A 12,625-nucleotide genomic window follows, 5' to 3' on the forward strand; every position below is an offset into this window, starting at 1 on the left:
TGAATTGTTATTCGCCACATATTTATAAATAATTTCCGTGGAGATATAATTTAAATCAAGGGAAAAAACAATATACGGCATGGATCTACTTATGAGTGAAGTCACTTTCAAGTGAGTAGCGATTGAACAAACAACTGGCAAATGACAAATAGAGACAGAATAGAAATAGGTGTGCTTAGTTTCACATGTTGCTTTCATACTTAAATTTTTTGACAAGTATTGTAAATGATTAGACTGAGATAAATAACTACATACGAATTCATGCTGTAATATATACCTAAATATGTTTTAAAATGTTGTGATTGTCACCAGTAATCGTTAGGCTAAAAAATATGATAGAATTTTTGAACTTATTGTCACTTCTTTCGAAAAAAATTAAAAAAAAAACAACGCTTCACCTTCGTGGACGCAAAATTTATTTAGTAAATTTTCCTTTTTTATTATCTTTGCAGTTGTTAGTCATTCAAAAACCGCAGGCCATACCCTTTTGTCAAATAGAATAACACTGTGAAATTATAATTATGAGTACTTGAGATATACGAGTATTAACTTACCACAGATTGCTGAATTAAAAGCATTGCTATTAAACCAAGTAATAAAAGCCAAGTTGTACCAATAGTAAAATGATACAAAAGTGATTTAGAGGAGCCAATGTCCAGACCAAAGAGCCTATGGTTGACCTTCTACCAAAAAAATCGATTAATATGTGAAATACATTAGTATTTTCCTGATAATATTATGCTTGTATGTCAAAAAAAGAATGAACCGGATCAGTACTTCCTTTAGCCCCCATATACTTAATATAGAGATTTTGGAACTTCCGGCTGACCTTATTCGCAAATATCGGCCAATATGTAAGTTATCTTAATAAAAATAAATGAGCGTATTTTTTCTAATAATGGTGCTTTATTCTGCCTAAAATTGATAAAATCGGGAGAAAACTTGCCCCGATCTCTATATAACTGATATTCAGGATTTTGAAACATCCGGCTGACTTTACTGCTTATATGGTATAGTATTCATGGTAAGTGAGGTACCTTAATGAAACTCAGAAAGCATCCTTTTCTGTTAATAATATGTCGTGAAGCCCAAAATAAATAAAATCAGATCAATACTACCTTTATCTTCCATATACGTAATACGTAACGCAAGTTGCAAGAGTATAAAATGTTCGGCTACAATCGAACTTAGCTCTGCCTTACTTGTTTACTATTTAAAAATATTTTACAAAACTTATTTTATCTATGGAAACGAATTCATGCTTATCGCCTTAAGTTAACCCAGTTTTGCCAGAGACTGGTAAAAGATTTCGTTTTCTCCTCTTTCGAAAAATTATAATGCATGTGATTTGTCACATTTTGACCAAACGAATTTATTTTGGATTTAATAATTCAAATATTATTGAAATATATCATTACAGGTGGGATCCCAATCGTAATCGCAAGTCTTACCCTTATTCAAAATAAAATAAAATATTATGAAAAATCTAATTACAAGTACTTGGAATACAAAACCTTACCACAGATTGCTGAATTAATAGCATTTCTATGAATCCAAGTAATAATAGCAAAGGTATTCCAATAGTAAACGCCATATTGTTAGTAGATTGAATGAGACCATACGCCAAGTGGTATAGATTTTAAAATCTGTGTGTACATTTATATAAAATCAAAAATTATTTCTTAGTTAATTTTAATTGACGCAAGTAATTTCAATTTGGCAAGGCAAACCGAAACTAATGTTGCATTCAGTATATGTAAGGGAAAAATATTCAAAATGTAAGTTAAGTGAGTGTATGGCAAGTGGCGAATCAAAGACAGGTTATGATTGAAATCAGTATGCTTATATCTCTTGTAATCCTCATCATGAGTTTATACGCTAAAAACTTCCGAATCTCATTGATTTTGTAACTATTTTAGTACAGTCCTTACAGCCTGCCGTTTAAATAAAATTAATTTTTAGACATGAGATTTCTTCACAATGCCAAGTTGGCACAATTGTTGTAAACCTTTGTATCTTCAAATGTTTCACTATTCTTTGGCTGTCCTCTTCCAATTACTTTTTGTTCGTTTTTAATGTAGATAGAAGTAATACAAATGATATGTTGCCGGCAACTTCTTGCAAGGCTACAAAGAATTTAAAATGATAGCCTAATTTCAAATCCAAAGAGTTCACAAAAACTTCTCTGGCTAAATATGAGATAAAATAAACAGACTCATGCACTTGAAACCGATCAGTCAAATTGTTAATAGTTTTAAATTGTCAAATATCTTAGCAATAGCTATAATTGTTGCGCAATTGGAATTATTAAAATGTGGCTAACATAGTTAAAACATCATTTGGCATCAAGTGAAATTTTCATTATCATCATATACAGCAACAATTTGGTACAGTTGTATACGGAACATAAGTACATGTAGACAAGAGTTTACATACGTTTATACGAGGGTCGGTAAAAAAAAACTAATATGTTTTTCGCTACCAGATACCTTTTCTTTCGCTAGATACCTATAAGAAAGTCTATTTTCTATTTTTTTCTTAATTTAATCGAAAAATTATAAGCGACCATTTTTGTAGAGTTGTAAATTTCCTACAAAACTATGAGTTTTTTTCATTGAACTATAAAATTTAAAAGTTTTTTTGAATTAAAATAATCAAACTTCAACCGTTAATATTATTATATTAGAGCATTCAATTTTTTACAAAATTTATGAAACGACATATTTTTTAAGTACTTGTAGTTGGAAACGAGATTTGAATTTTTCTATCTGCTAATAAGAACAAAATAGAAAACTGTTTGGCGGACTTGGAGAGCCTTTCTTAAAGGTATCTATCAACCAATTTTTCAGACTACCAAGCGAACGAAAAAGTATTGGATTTTTTTCGGCTCACCCTAATATATATATATATATATATAATTGTATTGACATACTTTGAATAACATTTATCATTATCGGTTTCGTCTACACCAAAAACACAGCTAGTCAGTCGACTATCGTTTTTATATAAACAATGGATATTTTCAGTCCCAGTTATATGGGTTCGAACTCTACATTATCCAATAGATGCGGTGAGGGTAAAAATATTAACAGACGCCAATAGTCAAAGTGTTTAATAGAGGAAAAGATAAAAATACAAGTATATGTACATCGCTATACTTTCTTCACATTTGTCCAGTTTTCAAATGATTGCGGTTAAAAAATTTTGGATGTCATAGCTTCAGTCAACCGGGCGAACTGACTAAAATAGAAATTTGCTGCCTCGACGAATTTACAATAGGCTCAAAGCGCTTTGTCTATATATGAGGTTCACTTGCTCCACATCTAGTATATTTTGGCATCACAAAGGACCAAATAAAAGTGTTGTCCCTGTGATTTTTGTCGCAAAGATATTCGTTATTTGACGAGTTTCTACAATTCAAAGTTGGATTTCAGTCAAAAATATGCCAAACTCATACTATTTCTATATATCTAGTCAGAAAAACTACGGAAACAATAATCAAAAAAAAAAGTTTAAAAAAAACCAAAACTTAATTACTTCGATATTCTCTATATCCCTGTAAAAAGATAGGTTTTTGGTAAATTCTTTACTATGTTAAGTTAGTTGGTAAGTTAGCAGCAAGAATATATCATTCTAAAATTTGTTTAATCTATTTAGATATTTTTAATTTACTGTCCAAGCACTGTAATTTTAAGCTTGTATTTTTCGGACCAGTTTGATGTTTCAATATACGGTGACGTACTTGTAAATATGTATGTTGTAAAATATATTTTACATAGATAAATTACAAACAGCTGTGGAATTCTCAGCAATAATAAGTACTTTGCAGCATAAATACTAGAACAATCTGCAAAAAAGGTGAATGTTGTGTCGTTAAAAGCTTTGAGACAAAAAATGATACAGCTCAGCGTCCTTTTCACAATAGCTTACGAAAAAAAGTAAAAAATAATATGAAAAACTTTTTATCTTGTTTACTAGAACAAAAGCTTAACTAATTATACTTAATGCATTCTACGCATCATGCTGAGATTAATTGATACCTTAATTTAATGTAAAACTCCTTATATACAAATGTTCTCAAAAAGTGTAAATATGAAAAATGTGTATGTATAACAAATTGATTTACAAAACTAATGCGCGAAATTAATATGTGCAAAAATTGCAAAAAGGAATACACACAAAATATAAAATTCATAGCATACGTTTAGGCGATTTAAGGTGATAATTACATTTTCAACCCTCAACGGTAGTTTTTGTTGCATTTGAATTCAATAATTTGATGTGAGCATGACACCGTTATTAATAATTTAATTACATAATTAATTAACACATTTGAGGAAAATATAAATCGCAAATTTCAATCGTCTAATTATAATGTCGCGCAAAATAGGGCAAACAACAAACGCATAGGCATATGTGTAGGTGTATGAAATACAATGGAAAAAAATAATTATTCGAGTAATTGCAAAATTATGGCCGTCATATAATGCCAGTAGAGGTATTCACATCTGAACTTAGGCAAGAAATTCGAAACATATTTTCTGTTCTTGACACTGAAAGCATGAATGTCGGATTGAAATTATTTATAACGAAACTTTTATTTATTACTTCTATATATTCAATAATATATTGACTTTTAAGTATAACGTATATATTTTTAGACATATACGCTAGAATTGTCGAAATAAAAAGTGTATCACATAAGATAAATATTAATTAATAAATATAAAGAAGTCGAAACTCTTCAGATTAAACAAGTACTGACTCTTAATGCATTGATTAAACTAATAAAAGTCCTATTTATTTAGCCTTGCCTACATATAAAATCCTTCATTCTGCCTAACTTTTAAGCATCAATGAACGTATGTATATACACAAATACGGCTTAGGCTGCAACATTTTCTAATCAAATGTGTTCAACACTCACAAATGAGTACTTATCACTTCACAGTCGTCTGACTTTTGGGAAATTTGCTTTACGGTCTTTTCAAATGGCTTCAAATGCTTGAAAAACTGATAGTATTCACACCGTTTATGGGCAGAATAAGCCAAATCCAAAACCGAATAATAAATTTTATGAGACAGACGTGATTTGGCTATTGCCTGCTGCTGTGCCAACAACAGATAAAAGTAAAAACACACATAAAACACAATTAGATTACTCCATGCCACATTTGTTCCAGTTCAATGCGAATTCAATGTGCATAGCGAATAACGGTAAATTCCGAATGCTTTGAATAGCTGAATGTAAACTTGTAGAATTTATGTAATAATGAGTTGTAGAAGCAAGTCAAGAAGTGACACCCTTTGGAATAGGTTATATGCTATTTAATTTAACTTTACTCCGTAAAGAACTCTTTGAGAGTAAATTTCTTGAAGTTCGCTAGTGGTAGTTTTGGTACAAAAAAACTCTAAAGTCAAAATCAGAACCTACTGTCGACACCCCGGCGATATGATGCTTCTTAATGATAGTCTAAAAAGAAAAAAGTAAGGAAGGGCTAAGTTCGGTTGCAACCAAATATTTTATACTTTTGCAACTTGCAAGGATCATAACCTGAAAAATTTCTTTTCCAATTTAAATGATATATCTGACAGTCGACCGGTATATTCGCTAAAATGTTCGCGATAGGATGTGACGTTCTCATATTCAGTATGGGAGGGTATAGTTTGGTCCGACTACACAATTTTTAGTCATAAGATGGCACACCTCAAAGGCACTATTTGTGCAAAGTTTGTCCGAATATATTCATTGGTGCTTGATATGTGTACTGAAAAGTGAAAGAATCATATAGAATTTGAAATTGTGCTATATGAAAAGTAGGCGTGGTTGTAATGCATTCGCAGCCATTTTCACAATGTCAACCTCACTTTTTGCCAAGGAACACGTGTACCAAATTTTATTAAGATATCTTAATTTTTACTCAAGTTATTGCTTGCAAAGACGGACGGACGGACAGACAGTCACTCATTCAACTCGTCAGGTCTTTCTGATCATTTATATATATTTTAATTATACATGTAGCAACATGTTTGAATAATAAAAAAACAAAAATTATAGCAACATATATCTACTTATACATGATAAAGATTATTATTATCGTCAAAACTTATGTGTGTGGCGAATTGAACAAATCATTAATTAGAGAAAAAATACTACCTAAATTGAGTGAATAACCGGGTTATGTGAAGAACTAAAAGACTATTTTTTCAATGAAATCTAGAACCCATATTATACTTGTATCTCACATACACAAGTCCACTATAATTGCGATGCTGTCATGCAATAAATATATGTCATTGCAAGCACTACTGATCCGGAATTACATACGAGTATGTAAATAATGCCAGACGTCATAAAATTGTATAAGCAAGTAATGCAAGTCATTAAAATGGCGTCAACACTCAACATTCCGTCTGCATTCACAAATTTTTTTGCCATTCCATTCAGCTAAATGCAAACATACCATAAGCATACATACATATGTACAAGAACATCTCATTTTTAGCAACCACAGTGCTCAGCCTCGCAACACCACTGGTGGACTGCGCATATGTTGAGATGAACTCTACACACACACACTTGTATATAGAAGAAGCCGCACATCTGCGTGCAAGTTTTAATGAGTCTTGAACGTGACATTGTCTGTTCCGGTGGGTGACGCCTCTAATGAAATTAAACGTACTGCAGCAATAAAAACCCCACACAAATACGCATGAAAGTTTCCTGCACCAAAAAAATGTCGGAGCCCAGAGAATTCAAGTGCTTGTACTCTTCATCTTTTCGACTGTTGTACAAATGCCAGCCAGAACAATGTTGAGTTGAGTTCACTTAAATGGTCGTGACGATAAACGAATTTGCAAAGTGTCAGAAAGTTGCTGAATCGAAAAGTTTATATATGTATATACCTATATTATATATGTATTCATATACATATGCATAATTAATAGTATTCACATGTTTATTCAAATAAACACAAGTATGGTTGATTTTTACATTACTTATGCGTAAATGTGTGTCTGCTGCGTTGTCTCAATTAAGATGCTATGTAGCAAGGTCAGTACGCCATACTCAGAAATATACTCGATCCAAGAAGTGACGAACCAAGGCCACTCTTTGATATACATTTAAGTAAACGCACCTCTTTATATAGTTCAATAAGTTTTTATAAGCGTAAGTCAAACAGGTCAAGATGAGTTTAGCATTCAATTAAAACTTAGAAGCAAATCTATTACGCTTATGCAATTGTTTATACTCAACCACAACGCGCGCTCATTTCATTAGCAGCTGTCAATGACAAAACTTTTAATCGATTACGATTACTTGTGGAACTCCATTGCATTATTGAATAATAGAGCATTGTACTTGTATATAATTACGCTAAACAAAAAGTAAAGCGTTGTGAGCTCTTTTATGCGAATGAGAGAAGTTGAGTTGTTATGACTTTTACGTGACTTCTTATTAAATTCATTGGTGTTTTTTATAAGTAAGACTCTACATTAGTAATTATACTATGTTTAATTAAAAATTTAATAAAAACAACTTTTATATTTATAACCACGAATCCTTCCTTAAAGTTCAAAATTGCTCTTCAATTTTAACTAAATTTTATATAAATAGAATGTTTAACGATATTTTTGGTTACAACCTTAAGACAATCATGTGCTGGATAAGTTTTTTGTTATCGAAAGAAGTGTTTCGATTTTAATATACTCGTATGCTTTCCGTTCGTTAAGTGTCAACCACTGTCGAGATTTACCGGCCTCGAAAGGGATTGTTTATAATGTGAGTTGAAATGCACAACATATCTCATAATTTGCTTTTAAAAAGGTAATCACGATTTTAGTTCATTTTTTTTACTAATTTTTTTGGTTCCCGTTTGAATAATTAGAATTCGAAGACGTACTCACGACCACCAAATAATAGTCACAAACTGAAATTAAGAAGAAATAATATAAATAATCTAGAAACGCTGGAAGCAGCGGATTATTTCTAAAATTAGAGTTCTGCTGCATTATTTGAATAAGAAAAAGGTATACTCTATCAAAGAGTAGTCAAGAGGCAATATCACAGGTAAATTCACTAATAATGTCGAAAAACTGAACAAATCAGGCGCCATACGGATGTGACCTTATATTAAGTTTGAAATATGAGAAAGATAATTTCGAAACATTTTAACGGTTAACCGAAAAGTGCTCGAGTTGGTGGTGTATTCAAGCCTGTCAGCACAGTACAATTCTTAAACTATTTAACAAAAATATTCGAAGTAACAACAAAAATAATTGATTACACCTCAAACTGTTACGCAGACTTTACTTAACTCTCGCAATGTAGCAAAAGTCCTTGCGTTAATTGTTTGCATAACAGTTTACTTTATGCATGCAGTGCGACTTTAATTTCATTTCAGTTGAGCTAATCATATATCATATTTATTGTCTGACACTTTAGTATAAAGCACTAGTTTCACATCCATACTTGAACAATACAAACTGACGCAAAGAGGAAATAAAATAAACAAGAAAGCTCAATATTCAAATATTTGCTTCGCCAGCGCCGTGGTAAACAAGGAAGTACTACCTAGCACTCGTATTGTGGTGTACAAATGGATTTTCAAAATGTATTTGTTCGTATAAGTAACTGTAGAGAATTTGTAAATATTTAGACGGTTTTTAATATCTTAGGCGGAGTTTCAATATTTGCCCTTGCAACACACTGGTGCTAGAAATCTAGAGTTGTTCAAATTTTGTGAAGTATTACATTTGCTTCATAGGTTTGCTTTTATGTTTTAAACCGTTATCTCTTACTTATCTTCACTTGTAATCTTCTCGATGTTTTATATTATTGGATGTATGTAGTGATGCATTGTGGGATATCAACTTTTGCTGCATTCACTTTGGGGTGGCGTTGTGTGCTCTTAACCACTTTAAACTTACGAAATTGTGTTTTTCTTCGAGAAAGGCAGTGGCTCATCAGCTCGAATTTCTTGCTAGCACAATCATGAAATCTAAGGTATTTCCACACCAAAGATAAACAAATAAAATAAATAAAAGCATATTCAGTTTATGGATATGTTCAAATTTCAAGAAGAGCGCTCTCATATAAAATTGGTGTAATAAATTTGATCGTTAAAATTTTTGGATTGATATGGCACCGGAAATTATTTACTATTTCATAAGGTCGTAAATTACAAGCAATTCCTTATTCCGTGATAATATTGAAACAGTGTTAAATCTTTTTGACTTTTCCTCAAGAAACTCAAAAATTTTCCAGTTCTCCACTATAGCTGTACGTTATTACTATGAAGCGCCAGATCTACAAAAAATTACACGCGTTAACCACTACATAGACATACAGAGATATATAGTGTATAAATATATATGGCTTTTTGGACAATTAGGCTTTATTATTCACAAATAAAAAACTGATGATGTAATATTGACATCCATTTGGTTTTAATTAACCGCTCAAATGTCACGGAAATTTTTTAATGTAATTTTGTTTAATTAAAATTTTACATTTTAAATTACATTTATAAATAAAAATAATAATTGAGTGCACAGAGTATGTATGTAGGGCTTATACTTTAACGGGATACCAATAAAATATATTATTTATAAACAAAGTGAACAATAACATTGATTAATTTTTGCAGTTATTTAACACAACACACTTATCTACTTAATATAATATATAATACTTAAGTATAGTCCGCAAAACCTAAATATATTGACAAAAGAAGCATAATGCATATACATTATGCAAGAAAATTATAAAATACCTACATATGAATATGTATATTATATATTTACATATATCGTTCTTAGTACATGAGTACAGGCATGCAGTTACGTATACGCCGCGTCAAACTTGAAATTGGCATTAGACTGGGTATTGGTCTTTCGCTTATTCCAACAGTTTTTTTTAATTTATACTTACATATTTACCTATTTCATTTATTTATGGCTTTCCATTCAACTTTGTCGTCATTCGATAATATTATAAATCTAATAAATTCAAGTTAACTTGAAAAATAATACTTCTAACTCAGCACTTTTTTAATGAATACTGAACCCTAGCCCTTATATATAGCATCAATGCCCTCTGTCTACTTAATCTTACTGGTCATGGACGGTTAGAATGAATCTACAAATGTTTAGTAAGTAGCCAGTGGTATATAAATTCCGGTTTTTTTCCGGAGTCTAATGGTAGGGTGATTCCTGCTTTGGCTAGTTTATCTGCTTCACAGTTGCCAGAGATATCACAATACCCTATAACACATTGCAGGTTTGTCGTGAAATAGGATGTTAGATCCACTAATCTCTTCTTTCACTATATTTCACTATCTTTGACGAAACCCTACGAGACTATATATATATTCCTTATTGTGAACACACTCTTCGACAGAACAAGAAGACCTTTTTTAATTTCTATGATCTCCGCTTGGTAAACACTGTAGTGGTCTGGTAGACGGAAGCGATTTTGGTATTTAATTTTGCTGAAGAGGCACCATCTCCCATTCGATTATCTAGTTCGGACTCATCCGAAAGTATTTAGACAATATATTAAGTTATTTTAGTATTTCCTACATAAAAACTGCAAAGAAATGAACTAAAATTCCAGTGCAATTTTAATTAAATGCTTTCATATTTTCATAGCAAATGCACTGAGATAAAAATATTGAGTAACAAAAGTATAATATATTAAAATATATGTTTGAAGCCAGTTCTTTTCTCAGCGGACAAATATGCTTTATGAATGTTATTTATTTTCATAAGGTAATAGAAACAACCTATCACAGCAAAACTCACCAAAGCACAAAAAACTTCCAACACATAGTCTTACACTTGAGAATAAAAGCTTATATACGTATATATATACATTAACAAACACACACACATATTGGATGCTGAACATGCAACATTCCCACACAATGACGGTTATGTTATAGAATTCCCATATGGCGCAAATATTCATTGATGCTCTTGTATCACTTCCCACTCACATATTTACACACGAGTAGCGTACATACTCGCACATATGCTTTGTGAAGCTTTTCGCACAACATTCAGTATTCCGTAGAATGAGACAGGCTTGAGGCAAGTTTAAAACTATACATTTCTCTACAGCGACCCTAATGAGTCGGAGTACTGCTAGTTGTTGAACAAAATGCTATAACGATTGTTAGTTGATGTCTGGTAAATCCGATAAAATGGAGGTCGCACATAAAACACAATTAGATTGCTCCATGTCCTGCCAGTTGACTGCTGTCCATTGTTGCAAATAGACCCTAAGCGATAATGCTTGTAGGTAATAGAAGTGTGTGCAAAGGTGTATGGTATATAAATACTAAATGCTGGGATACACGTGAATTACTATGTAACTACAGAGGAGAAGTATATTTATGGAATTACTATTTCTAGTTCATATGAGTGTAGAAAAGCTGCTTTACTTCCAGTTTCTATTATAAAACAAAACAACAAAGTGCTTAAAGCTGTTACATGGAAATATGAAGAGAATTTGCAATGCATAATAAGAGTCGTTTTCGATTCGCCACTTCGATGTTCATTATGTTAAGCGCTACTCGCTTTTCAAAAAACTCATACTACATTATCCACTTAAATACAAGATAAGTGAGTATATCAATACCCCACTAAAGTTCTATAGCCGCTTACTATTATTTTCTTATTTTCATGATTTATATTTGCAAATATCTTGCACTTCATTCAATCACTATCAGCATAAATCATTTGTTTAAAAAAATAGACATTTTATAAGATTGAACTCGACTACATGTAACTTTTCTTAAACAAAATCGTAAATCCTTAAAGCCTAAATAAATTGAAAGTGAAATTTCTTACCCTTTTACTGTGGTCACAAACACACAAGTAGAAGACAAGTCAACAAAGGCAAACCGACTTCGGCGACAGTAAAGATAAATGTGTCTTCTTTGCAGAAATTTCGTTACAATGTATGTGTCTAAGTGCACATTTATAGTTAGTGGGTTGAAAAGAATAATATTGATATATTAATTTCATAAACATTTCAAAACTTGCAAAGAATCATTAAATTTTTCTTAAAATTAATGAAAAAAAGATACAAAAATATGTTTATTTTATTTTTTTTTTTGTTTATCATTAATCCCCTATCTCTTTACTATTATTAATATTTCTGATTGCTTTCCAAAGTTTACAAGCAATTTTGCTTAAATTCTAATTCAAATTTAGTTGCCGTTTAAGCAGCTTTAAGCACTTTTGTCAAGCCACAAGCATAGGAAGTCTCATTACGCTTCATTTAGCATTTACTATTTAATAATTTCAGCGCATTCATACATTTTCCCCATACGAAGCAGCCTATGTGTTACGCTTCATCTTTGGATCGTCTTTTCATTTATCTGCTTCCCGTTTTTCACATTGAAAAATATTGCTTACTTAAGAGTTTGTGTTTTCCTTTGATTAAGTTGTTATTTCAAATCCTTTACGACTTTGTTTTCGACTTCTGGCCAAATTTCTATATTATTCTCATACTCACTTTATGTGTAGTTACACAGCTTCCGGTGCACTCAAATTGATAAACAAGCAACGGAGCAGATAATCGAAAGAGCCCCAGGAGTTGTCAAAGCAAATGGAT

At 31.4% G+C, this 12,625-nt stretch overlaps 1 long non-coding RNA gene across 1 annotated transcript; it reads right to left on the reverse strand.

The window, feature by feature from the left end:
* Positions 1-1,347: 1,347 nt before the first annotated feature.
* On the reverse strand, positions 1,348-1,764 carry LOC138857433 (uncharacterized). The gene is made up of 2 exons (XR_011396511.1): positions 1,520-1,764; positions 1,348-1,452 (listed from the first exon to the last, which is right to left on the reverse strand). It is a non-coding gene; the product is annotated as an uncharacterized lncRNA (long non-coding RNA).
* Between the last annotated feature and the right edge of the window lie 10,861 nt (positions 1,765-12,625).

Source organism: Bactrocera oleae, chromosome 2 (assembly GCF_042242935.1).
Source record: "Bactrocera oleae isolate idBacOlea1 chromosome 2, idBacOlea1, whole genome shotgun sequence".
Classification (NCBI taxonomy): domain Eukaryota; kingdom Metazoa; phylum Arthropoda; class Insecta; order Diptera; family Tephritidae; genus Bactrocera; species Bactrocera oleae.